Consider the following 11,522-nt stretch of genomic DNA (forward strand, 5'->3'; position numbering starts at 1 on the left):
CTGACCTCAAGTGATCCTCCCACCTCGGCCTCCCAAAGTGCTTGGATTACAGGTGTGAGCCACCGTGACTGACTTCATTTTGATTTTTATAGATGTTATTATTATACTTTTTCTAGTGGGGAGTGGGTGAACTCTCCCCACTCCCCACCAGAAAAGGTATAATAAATTTTTTCAGACAGGATCTTGCTGTCACCCAGGCTGGGGGGCAATGGTGTGATTGGCTTACTGTAACCTTTAATGACTGGGCTCAAGTGATCGTTACACCTCAGCCTTCTGGGTAGCTGGGACTGCAGGCGCACACCACCATGCCCAGCTAATTTTCTTATTTCTCATAGAGACAAGTTCTCACTGTGTTGCCTAGGTTGGTCTCCAGTTCCTGGCTTTGGCTTCCCAAAGTGCTGGGATTACAAGCGTGAGCCATTACAACCGGCCTAAATAACCTTCTTGTCTATATATCTTAGAAGTCTCTTTTACAATCTCCTTAAAATTTTCTTTCTAAATCTTTGCCTCTGAGGCTGCTTCCCTCCCCACCGTCATCCTACAAATTAAACTTTTAAAATAAATTATTAATTGAATTGCTTGTTTTTGTCTTCTTCATAATCATCATCATTATAATAAACTGGTTTTATTCAACATTGCATTGAAAATATACTTTAACTGCACAATGTATTGAATATGCTGTTGTGTTCTCATATACAATTCTCATCACCATTTCTAACTTTTTTTTTTTTGAGACAGGGTCTTCCTCTGTCGCCTAGGCTGGAGTACAGTGGCGCCATCTCGGCTCACTGCAACCTCCGACTCCTTGGTTCAAGCAATTCTGCTGCCTCAGCCTCCTGAGTAGCTGGGATTACAGGAGTCTGCCACCATGCAGGACTAATTTTTGTATTTTTAGTAGAGATGGGGTCTCACCATGTTGACCAGGCTGGTCTCAAACTCCTGACCTCAAGTGATCCACCTGGCTCGGCCTCCCAAAGTGCTAGGACTACAGGCATGAGCCACTGCGCCCAGCCGTCTAACCTTATTTCTATGGTAAATGTTTTTTGACTTACAGACTTTTAGAGGAACACCCATGTATAGTTCTGGAACTTTCTGAATTGAGTTCTCTGGAAAATTTGAAGTGTTAGAGTGAAAGTATAAGTACATTTTTCCTCCTTTGATGTTGCTATCAATGAGAGAAACACTCTCAAATATATACAAACAAATAAGAGTAAATAACAAGAAAAATCACTGCAGATTACATACACAAACATATGAATGATTAATTGCTAAGGTAGATCACGAGAATGTCTCTCTCTCCCTGAATGTGTGTGTGTGTGTGTGTGTGTGTGTGTGTGTGTGTGTGTATGTGTTTTGGGAGGTATAGAATAGTTCACGGCTGTGCTTTTCAGACATTTTTTGTGGAAGGACCACTAGGAACAGAGGAGAAGGAACATGGAGGATGGGGAAAAAGGATGAAGTGACCCAAGCAGTCTCCTTCTTTAACATGTCTTGTTTTATTTTAACAATTTATTCAAAATTTCATTTAATTTCATGCCACATCCATGTTTGTTTTAATATAAAAACAGTAACGGGCAAGGTATTTTTTTCTTAAATATATCTAAAATAGACATCCCTGGCAGCTGTTATGTTGAGCCTTGCTTCTGAGTGTCTCCTTGGCACAGTACCACATATCCTGGGGATAGGAATACTTTGGGAAGTGCAGATGTATAATGATAATAAACTAAGCTTAATCAGATGCAGGGTGTCCATATGGAGGCAGCCGTTTGACTCTGGCAGAGGTTTATTTGCAGGTGACTAAAGCAGCTGTGTCAAATTCAAAACTACTCAAAACAGGTGTAGCAACTGACACCCCCAACCCCCATGTTATCCTTGGCTCTTCTCTCTCTTCCTCCAGATCTGAGGGAGGAGGCGAAGTGATGATATTTGCTTCACAAGTTAATTAAAAATAAAAGTTGTTAAGAAAAGTTTAATAATTTTATTTTTAATTGCTTCAAAGTGTTCTCATGTCAAAATGGCTTTGTCAAAATATCATTTACCTATCAGGTACTATTAATTGGAGGAGTTTGTGGAGAATGAGAAGCTTTAGAAAAAATAATGCTGTGGAGTCCAACTGAAAGGGATTCTTGTTGAGGGGAATACTATCTTATAAGCTCATGGCAATGAATTAGCCCCCCTTTTAAAACAAATTTTGAACCAAATAACTAGAAGAATAAGGCATGTAGAGGGAGTTGGCTAATTCAAGGCTGACATAGAAATCAAAGGCTAAAGTGAGGCGAGAGAAGGAAATATAGTAAAATGGGTGATGGAATCCTTGAGGATAAGTCAGCGTTATATAGGTTGACACTACAGGTGAGAAAATTTAATTGGTATTTTTTATCCCCTTGTCATACTTTAACTTATTTCTTAAGTCAGGACATGCCAACTCTGTTCTCAGATATTGCAGTGAATTGAAAGATTAATGCAGTTTGAAGTCAGCCCTGAGTGGGATCACCCATATCAATATTTGCAGACACAGGTGTTCTACAGTGGTCAGATACAGAGTTTAGAAAAACAGCATGATAATATCTCAGTTCTGTATATTGTGCACTTTTTCTAGAGAATTCCAGAGCTCTGAGAGTAAAAACAAACAAACAAAAAACTTTCCTAAAATTAGTACTAAAGAGGAAAATTTTGTCAGGAACAAGTGAGTGCTTGCATTTTTATTTCATTAAAATTGTACCACATTTAGTGCTCCTGTATTTTGGTCAGTCAAATAATTTTGAATACCAGCCAATTTTACCTTTCAATTTCAATTTGAATAGTTTTGATTGTTGGCATAGCTGCTTTCATCACCGGCAAGTAAGTTTTATCTATAATGCAATCTGACTGAATCTGTACGTCAAACACAAAAAACATTCTTAGTACATTAAAGCCACACACCTAACTTTTAGATTAACTACTCTTGGGAATTATATACATTTTTCCCTATTTCAATAATGTAGATGAAATAAATTCTTGGCTTTCTAAGTAATAAAACTGGCATATTGAGTGGTTTGGTAAATTTGGTAATATGTAGAAATAAGTTATTTATTAATCTCATATATTCTTTTAAATCAAGAATATTATTAAGAGTCCTTGCTAGTGATTAGAAGCATGGATTCTTAAACCAGACTGTCTCAGTTCAAATCTCAGAACCTAAAAGTACATAGAAAATATTTGGAACACTATCTGGCATATAGGAAGAATTATAGAAGTGTTAACAACTCTGGCTTTCAGAGAAGAAAATCTGTTAAAAATCGGAAAACCTGAAAATATGAAATAACATTGAAATCAATGAGTGTTTCTTATAATTTATGTAGAGGAAATACTGCCAGGATAAGTCAAATTACTTGAAAATCTTATCTCTGACAAAATTCTAGAAATTTTGATTTCAATTTCAATCAAAATCAAAATTTTGATTTTCAGAAAGAAAATTGATATTTGAAGTATATAGATATACATCTCCATAAAGTAATCTTAGGAACCTGAACTCTGTGATGTTTTGATTGATAGAGAACAGCATTATCTTATGCTATAGAAATGACTTCACAAGTTTTCTTAAAAATAATGTACCTTTGGCTTTATATAAAGATGAAAATGAATAAAAATATGAATGTACCCTTTTATTTTCTTTTTAATTTTTGTGGGTACATAGGTGTATATATTTATGAGATACTTTAGATGTTTTGATAAAGGCATGCAATGTGAGATAAGCACATCGTGGAGAATGGGGTCTTCATCTCCTCAAGAATTTATCCTTTGAGTTACAAACAATCCAACTACACTTTTAAGTTATTTTAAAGTGTGTAATTAAGGTATTACTGACCATAATCACCCTGTTGTGCTATCAAATAATAGGTCTTCTTCATTCTATCTTTTTTTTTTTTGTTTGCTTTTAAGTGACTAAAAATAAATAAATAAATTTTGACTTACACTTTAAGTTCAGGGGTATAAGTGCAGGTTTGTTATACAGGTAAACTTGTGCCATGGGGGTTTGTTTTACAGATTATTTCACCACCCAAGAATTTAGCCTAGTGACCATTCATTATTTTTCCTGATTCTCTCCCTCCTCCCACTCTTTACCCTCTGAAGGGCCCCAGTTTGTGTTGTTCCTCTCTGTGTGTCCATGTGTTCTCATCGTTTCGTTCCCGCTTTTTAAAAAAATTTTTATTTTTTTCCTTCAGGACATGCAGATTTGTTACCCAGGTAAACATGTGCCATGGTGGTTTGCTGCACCTATATACCCATCACTTAGGTATTAAACCCTGCAGGAGCTCCCATTTATAAGTGAGAACATGTGGTATCTGGTTTTCTGTTCCTGTATTAGTATGCTAAGGATAATGGCCTCCAACTCCATCTATGTCCCTGCAAAGAACATGATCTCATTCCTTTTTATGGCTGCATAGTATTTCATGGTGTATATGTACCACATTTTTTTAAATCCAGTCTATCATTGATGGACATTAAGGTTGGTTCTATATCTTTGCTATTATGAATAGTGGTGCAAAGGACATATGTGTGCATGTGTCTTTATAACAGAGTGATTTATCTTCCTTAGGTATATACCAAGTAATGGAATTGCTAGGTTGAATGGTATTTCTGTCTTTAGGTCTTTGAGGAATTGACACACTGTCTTCCACAATGGCTGAACTAATTTACACTCCCACCAACAGCGTATAAGCATTCCTTTTTCTCCACAACCTTGCCAGCATCTATTATTTTTGACTTTTTATTAAAAAGTCATTTATTAAATAGTCATTCTGACTGGTATAAGATGGTATCTCATTGCATTCCTCTAGTGATCAGTGATATTGAGCTTTTTTCCAATTATTCTTTTTGTGGCAACTGTGAATGGGAGTTCATTCCTGATTTGGCTCTTGGCTTGACTGTTGGTGGTGCATAGAATTGCTAGTAATTTTTATACAATAATTTTGTATCTTGAGACCTTCCCGAAGTTGTTTATCAGCTTAAGAAGCTTTTGGGCCTAGACAAGGGGGTTTTCTAGATATAGGATTATGTCATCTGCAAATAGGGATAGTTTGACTCCCTCTCTTCCTGTTTGTATACCCTTTATTTCTTTCTCTTGCGCAATTGTCCTGACCAGAAATTCCAATACTATATGGAATAGGAGTGGTGAGAGGGCACCTTTGTTTTGTGCTGGTCTTCAAGAGGAATGCTTCTAGCTTTTGCCCATTCAGTATGATGTTGGCTGTGGGTTTGTCATATATGGGTCTTATTATTTTGAGGTATTTTCCTTCAATACCTAGTTATAGGTAATTTTTAACATGAATGGATGTTGAATTTTACCAAAAGCCTTTCTGCATCTATCGAGATAATCATGTGGTTTTTGTCTTCAGTTCTGTTTATGAGATGAATCACATGTACTGACTTGTGTATATTGAACTAATCTTGCATCCCAGGGATGAAGCTTCCTTGATTGTGGTGGATCAGCTAGCTTTTGATATGCTGCTGGATTTGACTTGCCAGTATTTTGTTGGGGATTTTTGCATCAGTGTTCATCAAGGATATGGGCCTGAAGTTTTCTTTTTTTGTTGTATCTCTTCCAGGTTTGGGTATCAGGATGATGCTGGCCTCATAGAATGGGTTCAGAAGGAGTCCTTCCTCTTCAGTATTTTGGAATAGTTGCAAAGGGAATGGTACTAGCTCTTCTTTGTACATTTGGAAGAATTCATCTGTAAATCCATCTGGTCCTGGGTTTTTTTTGGTTGATATGCTATTTATTACTGCCTCAATTTCAGAACTTGTTATTAGTCTGTTCAGGGATTCAGTTTCTTCCTGGTTCAGTCATAGGAGGGTGTATGTGTCCAGAAATTTATGTTTTTTCTAGATTTTCTAGTTTATGTGCATAGAGATGTTCATAATATTCTCTGATGGTTGTTTGTATTTCTGTGGAGTCAGTGGTGATATCCCCCTTGTCATTTATGATTGTGTTTATTTGAAACTACTTGTTTTCTTTATTAGTCTAGCTGGTAGTCATCTGTTTTATTAATTTTTCAAAAAACTAGCTCCTGGATTTATTGAAGCTTTGAATGGTTTCTTATGTCTCAATATCTTTTGGTTCAGCTCTGATTTTGGTTATTTTTTGTCCTCTGTTAGCTTTGGGATTTGTTTACTATTCGTTCTGTAGTTCTTTTAGTTGTGATGTTGGGTTAACTTGAGGTTTTTCTAACTTTTTGATGTGCGCATTTAGCGCATTTAGTAAATTTCCCTCTGAAAACTGCCATAACTGTGTCCCAGAGATTCTGGTGTGTTGTATCTTTGTTTTCATTACTTTCAAAGAACTTGTTGATTTCTGCTTTAATTTTATTATTTAACCAAAAGTCATTTCAGAGCAGGTTATTCAATTTTCATGTAACTGTATGGTTTTGAATGAATTTCTTAGTCTTGATTTCAAATTTGTACTGTGCTCTGAGAGACTGTTTGTTATGATTTCAGGTCTTTTGAATTTGCTGAGGAGTGTTTTACTTCTGATTATGTGATTGATTTTACAGTAAATGCCATGTAGTGATGAGAATAATGTATATTTTGTTGCTTTTGGGTGGAGAGTTCTATAGATATCTATTAGGTCCATTTGATCCACTGCTGAGTTCAGGTCCTGAATATCTTTGTTAATTTTCTGTCTTGATGATCTGTCTAATATTGTTGGTGGGGTGTTAAAATTCCCCACTATTATTTTGTAGGAGTCTAAGTCTCTTTGAAGGTCTCTGAGAACTTGCTTTATGAATCTGGGTGTTCCTGTGTTGGGCGCATATGTATTTAGGATAGTTAATTCTTTTTGCTGAATTGAACCCTTTACCATTATGTAATGCCCTTCTTCATCTTCTTTGATCTTTGTTGGTTTAACATCTGTTTTGTCGGAAAGGAGAATTGCAACCCCTGATTTTTTCTGTTTTCCATTTCTTGGTAGATTTTCCTCCATCCCTTTATTTTGATCCTATGTGGGTCATTGCATGTGAGATGGGTCTTTCGAAGATAGCATACTGATGGGTCTTGGTTCTTTATCCAGCTTGCCACTCTGTGTCCTTTAATTGGTGTATTTATCCTATTTACATTTAAGGTTAGTATTGATATGTGTGGGTTTGATCCTGTCATCATGATGTTAGCTAGTTATTTTGTAAACTTGTTAATGCAGTTGCTTTATTGTGTCACTGGTCTGTGTACTTCATTGTGTTTTTGTAGTAAATGGTAATGGTCTTTACTTTTCATATTTATTGCTTCCTTCAGGATCTCTTGTAAGGCAGTTTTGGAGGTAACAAGTTCTCTCAGCATTTGCTTGTCTGAAAAGGATCTTATTTCTCCTTCATTTATGAAATTTGAATGTTGGCCTATCTAGCTAGGTTGGGAACGTTCTCATGGATGATATCCTGAAGTATGTTTTCCAAATTGATTCCATTCTTCCCATCTCTTTTAGGTACACTAATCAGTCATAGATTCAGTCTGTTTACATAAACCCACATTTCTTGGAGGTTTTGTTTATGCCTTTTCATTCTTTTTTCTCTATTTTTGTCTGCTCCCATCTTGTCAGACAGGCAGTCTTCAAGCTCTGAGATTCTTTCCTCTGCTTGATCTATTATGCTATTAATACTTGTGATTGCATTATGAAATTCTTGTAGGGTGTTTTTCAGCTCTGTCAGGTTGGTTACATTCTTCTTTATACCAGCTATTTTGTCTGTCAACTCCTGCAATGTTTTATCAGCGTTCTTGTGGTGAATCTTTCTCTCATCTTTGTATGCGTATCTACCTTCTATCTTTGAGGTTGCTGACTTTTGGATGATTTTTTTTTTTTCCCTTTAACAGTCTAACTACTTTTCAGCAGGACTGCTGTGGTATGCTGGGAGTCTTCTCTAGTCCCTAATCAACTCAGATTTTCCAGTACATAGAGGCATCGCCAGTGAAGGATGTGAATGAGCAAAGATGGCAGCCTGCCCCTTCCTCTGCCCCTTCCTGTTCTCAGTCTCCAGGCTCCTCACTCTGTCCAGGGTAGGAGGCCAGGTGGTCGTTCAGGCTTTGCATGGTCTCCTTCTCATTCTGGATGTCTCCCATTCCTGCCAGACCCCCGGCCATCCCCACAGCCAGGCCCCGGGATCCCATGCCACCCTGGAAGCCGGTGGAGTGGGACACAGAGATCCAGGAACCACAGCCCCCAGCACCTGCACAGACACTGGCTGCACTGCTGACCATCTCATCTCAGGGAGGTACAGACTTGTTGCCAGCCTGAATGCACCTGTAGGAGGTGGCTGAAGACTCCAGATCTGAGGTCTGACCCAGTCAGGAGAAATGGGATCAAAGGCCTATTTAAAAAAGTTGTCTGGGTCGTCAGCAAAGCCTGAGTCCTGTCCTCTTGCTGTCCTCCTGGGAAAGCATGAGCTTCACCACTCACTCTACCTTCACCAACTACTGGGCTCTATCCAGGTGCCCAGCTATGGCACCCGGCCGGTCAGCAGTGCAGCCAGTGTCTATGCAGGTGCTGGGGGCTGTGGTTCCTGGATCTCCGTGTCCCACTCCACTGGCTTCCAGGGTGGCGTGGGATCCCGGGGCCTGGCTGTGGGGATGGCCGGGGGTCTGGCAGGAATGGGAGATATCCAGAATGAGAAGGAGACCATGCAAAGCCTGAACGACCACCTGGCCTCCTACCTGGACAGAGTGAGGAGCCTGGAGACTGAGAACAGGAAGCTGGACAACAAAATCCAGGAGCACCTGGAGAAGAAGGGACCCCAGGTTAGAGACTGGAGTCATTACTTCAAGACCATCGAGGACCTGAGGGCTCAGATCTTCGCAAATGCTGTGGACAATGCTGGCATCATTCTGCAGATCAACAATGCCCGTCTTGCTGCTGATGACTTTAGAGTAAAGTATGAGACAGAGCTGGCCATGTGCCAGTCTGTGGAGAGTGACATCCATGGGTCCATAAGGTTACTGATGACCAGTGTCACTTGGCTGCAGCTGGAGACAGAGATTGAGGCTCTCAAGGCGGAGCTGCTCTTTATGAAGAAGAACCACGAAGAGGAAGTAAAAGGCCTACAAGCTCAGATTGCTAGCTTTGGGTTGACCCTGGAGGTAGATATCCCCAAATCTAAGGACCCTGTCAAGATCATGGCAGACATCCAGGTCCAATATGACGAGCTGGCTTGGAAGAACCGAGAGGAGCTTGACAAGCACTGGTCTCAGCAGACTGAGGAGAGACTACAGTGGCCACCACGCCGTCCACAGAGGTTGGAGCTGCTGAGATGATGCTCATGGAGCTGAGACATACAGTCTGGTCCTTGGAGATGGACCTGGACTCCATGAGAAATCTGAAGGCCAGCTTGGAGAACAGCCTGAGGGAGGTGAGGGCCCACTACACCCAGCAGATGGAGCTGCTCAACGGGATCCTGCTGCACCTGGAGTCAGAGCTGGCACAGACTCAGGCAGAGGGACAGTGCCAAGCCCAGGAGTAGGAGGCCCTGCTGAACATCAAGGTCAAACTGGAGGTTGAGATCACCACCTACCGTCGCCTGCTGGAAGATGGCAAGGACTTCAGTCTTGGTGATGCCCTGGACAGCAGCAACTCCATGAAAACCATCCAAAAGACCACCACCCACCAGATACTGGATGGCAAAGTGGTGTCTGAGACCAATGACACAGAAGTTCTGAGACATTAAGCCAGCAGAAGCAGTATACCATTTGGGGAGCAGGAGGTCAATAAAATGTTCAGAGGTCAAAAAAAAAAGTAGTCTGACCACATTTTTGTAAAGCAGCTATGCAGTGCTGGGGGTCCACTTCAGCCCCTGGTTGCTTGGATACTTCAAAAGCTGTTAAACAATTCCCTAGGAATGAGGCTGAATCCAGGGGGCTGAGTAGCAAGAGTCTGTGGGCCCCACTTCCATGGTGCCTCACGGCATAAGACCCACTGGCCTGGAACTCCAGCCAGCCACTCCTAACTAATTGTTTTTCGTACTCATTAAACATTCCCACCTCCCCCTGCTCCCCACTACCCTTCCCAGTCCCTGGTAACCATCCTTTTACTCCCTGTCTCTATGAGTTCAATCGTTTTGATTTTTAGATACCAGAAATAAGTGAGAACATGTGATGTTTATCTTTCTGTGCTTGGTTTATTTTGCTTAACATAATGATCTCCAGTTCCATCCATGTTGTTGCAAGTGACTAGATCTCATTCGTTTTTTATGACTTAATAGCACTCCATTGTGTATGTGTACCACATTTTCTTTATCCATTCATCTGTTGATAGTCACTTAGGTTGCTTCCAAATCTTAGCTATTATGAACAGTGCTGCCACAAACATAGGAGTGCAGTTATCTCTTCAATGCACTCATTTCCTTTCTTTTGTATATATACCCAGCAGTGGGATTGCTGGATTATATGGTAGCTCAATTTTTAGTTTTTTGAGGAACTTCCAAACTGTTTCCCATAGTGGTTGTACTAATTTACATTCCCACCAATAGTGCACAAGGGTTTATTTTTCTACTTCCCCTCCCTCAGGAAGACTGTCATCTTGTTTTTGGGGGTTTTTCCCTCCCACGACTTGACTGAAGAGTGGGGATACAGTTTTACCTTTCTTCCTTTCTTTGTTGTACTAAACACAAAGCTTCTTTGTTTCTCTACATTGGCTGCATTATTTTTTTATTTTCAAATACAGTGAAGAAAATATAGATGATAACAGAAAACCTGGATATAATAAAAACTTCCAGTTTTACACAGTCTCTCTAGATGAATCGTTTCTGATGTAATTTCTGATTCTCTTCTGAGAATGTATAGAGTGGATTTAAAAAATATAGTCACAGAGAGAAAGATAGAAACATCCATAAAAATATGTCCACCCAACTTTTCTTGCAGGGAAAAAAGATAATTTGTAAAGAAAGTATAATATGCTGACTGGCAAGGAAAATATATTTTCAGTCAGAAGACTAATTATTATTACTTGGTCATGAGAAGCTTGACCCTGCTTGGCTCAAGTATCTGTGTATAACAATCCCTAAAGGGGTTCTCTGACTTGGAGATTGATGCACACTATGGAATGACTTGCTGAACAGGCTATTCTTTCTTTTCTTTCGTGGGAACTGCCGCCAGTACCTACTTACTTATGATGAATTTTAAAGGCCATAGAGGGTATCCTTACACACATCTCTAGTTCCACTTTGCACAGTAGGTTAGTTCTTAATAATTCTGGGTGTTGCTTTTTTTTTTTTTTTTTTTAAGATGTAATGGGGTCTCATCTACATTAAGAAAGAACTTCTTGATTTAGGATGATTTTTTAAATTAACTTTTTGCTTAAAGCCAATACTTAAATGCAATATGCAAGCACCATGACTTGCTTTGGAATCAAAACAAAACAGATAGATTGTTCTCCTCCAACGCTGAAATATGGATGCTGTGAACTTCGTTAAACATCAGCCCAGGAACAGCACAAAAAGGGCAATGCAATTTAATCTTCATCTTTCCCATAACTTGTTGGTATCTTCAAGTAATATTTGACAGATACC

The 11,522-nt window shown here is 39.4% G+C and overlaps 1 pseudogene; it reads left to right on the top strand.

The window, feature by feature from the left end:
* The window catches only part of LOC104667757, a 143,121-nt pseudogene extending 133,848 nt beyond the window's left edge, over positions 1-9,273 (top strand).
* Positions 9,274-11,522: the final 2,249 nt, after the last annotated feature.

This window comes from Rhinopithecus roxellana, chromosome 14 (assembly GCF_007565055.1).
Source record: "Rhinopithecus roxellana isolate Shanxi Qingling chromosome 14, ASM756505v1, whole genome shotgun sequence".
NCBI lineage: Eukaryota > Metazoa > Chordata > Mammalia > Primates > Cercopithecidae > Rhinopithecus > Rhinopithecus roxellana.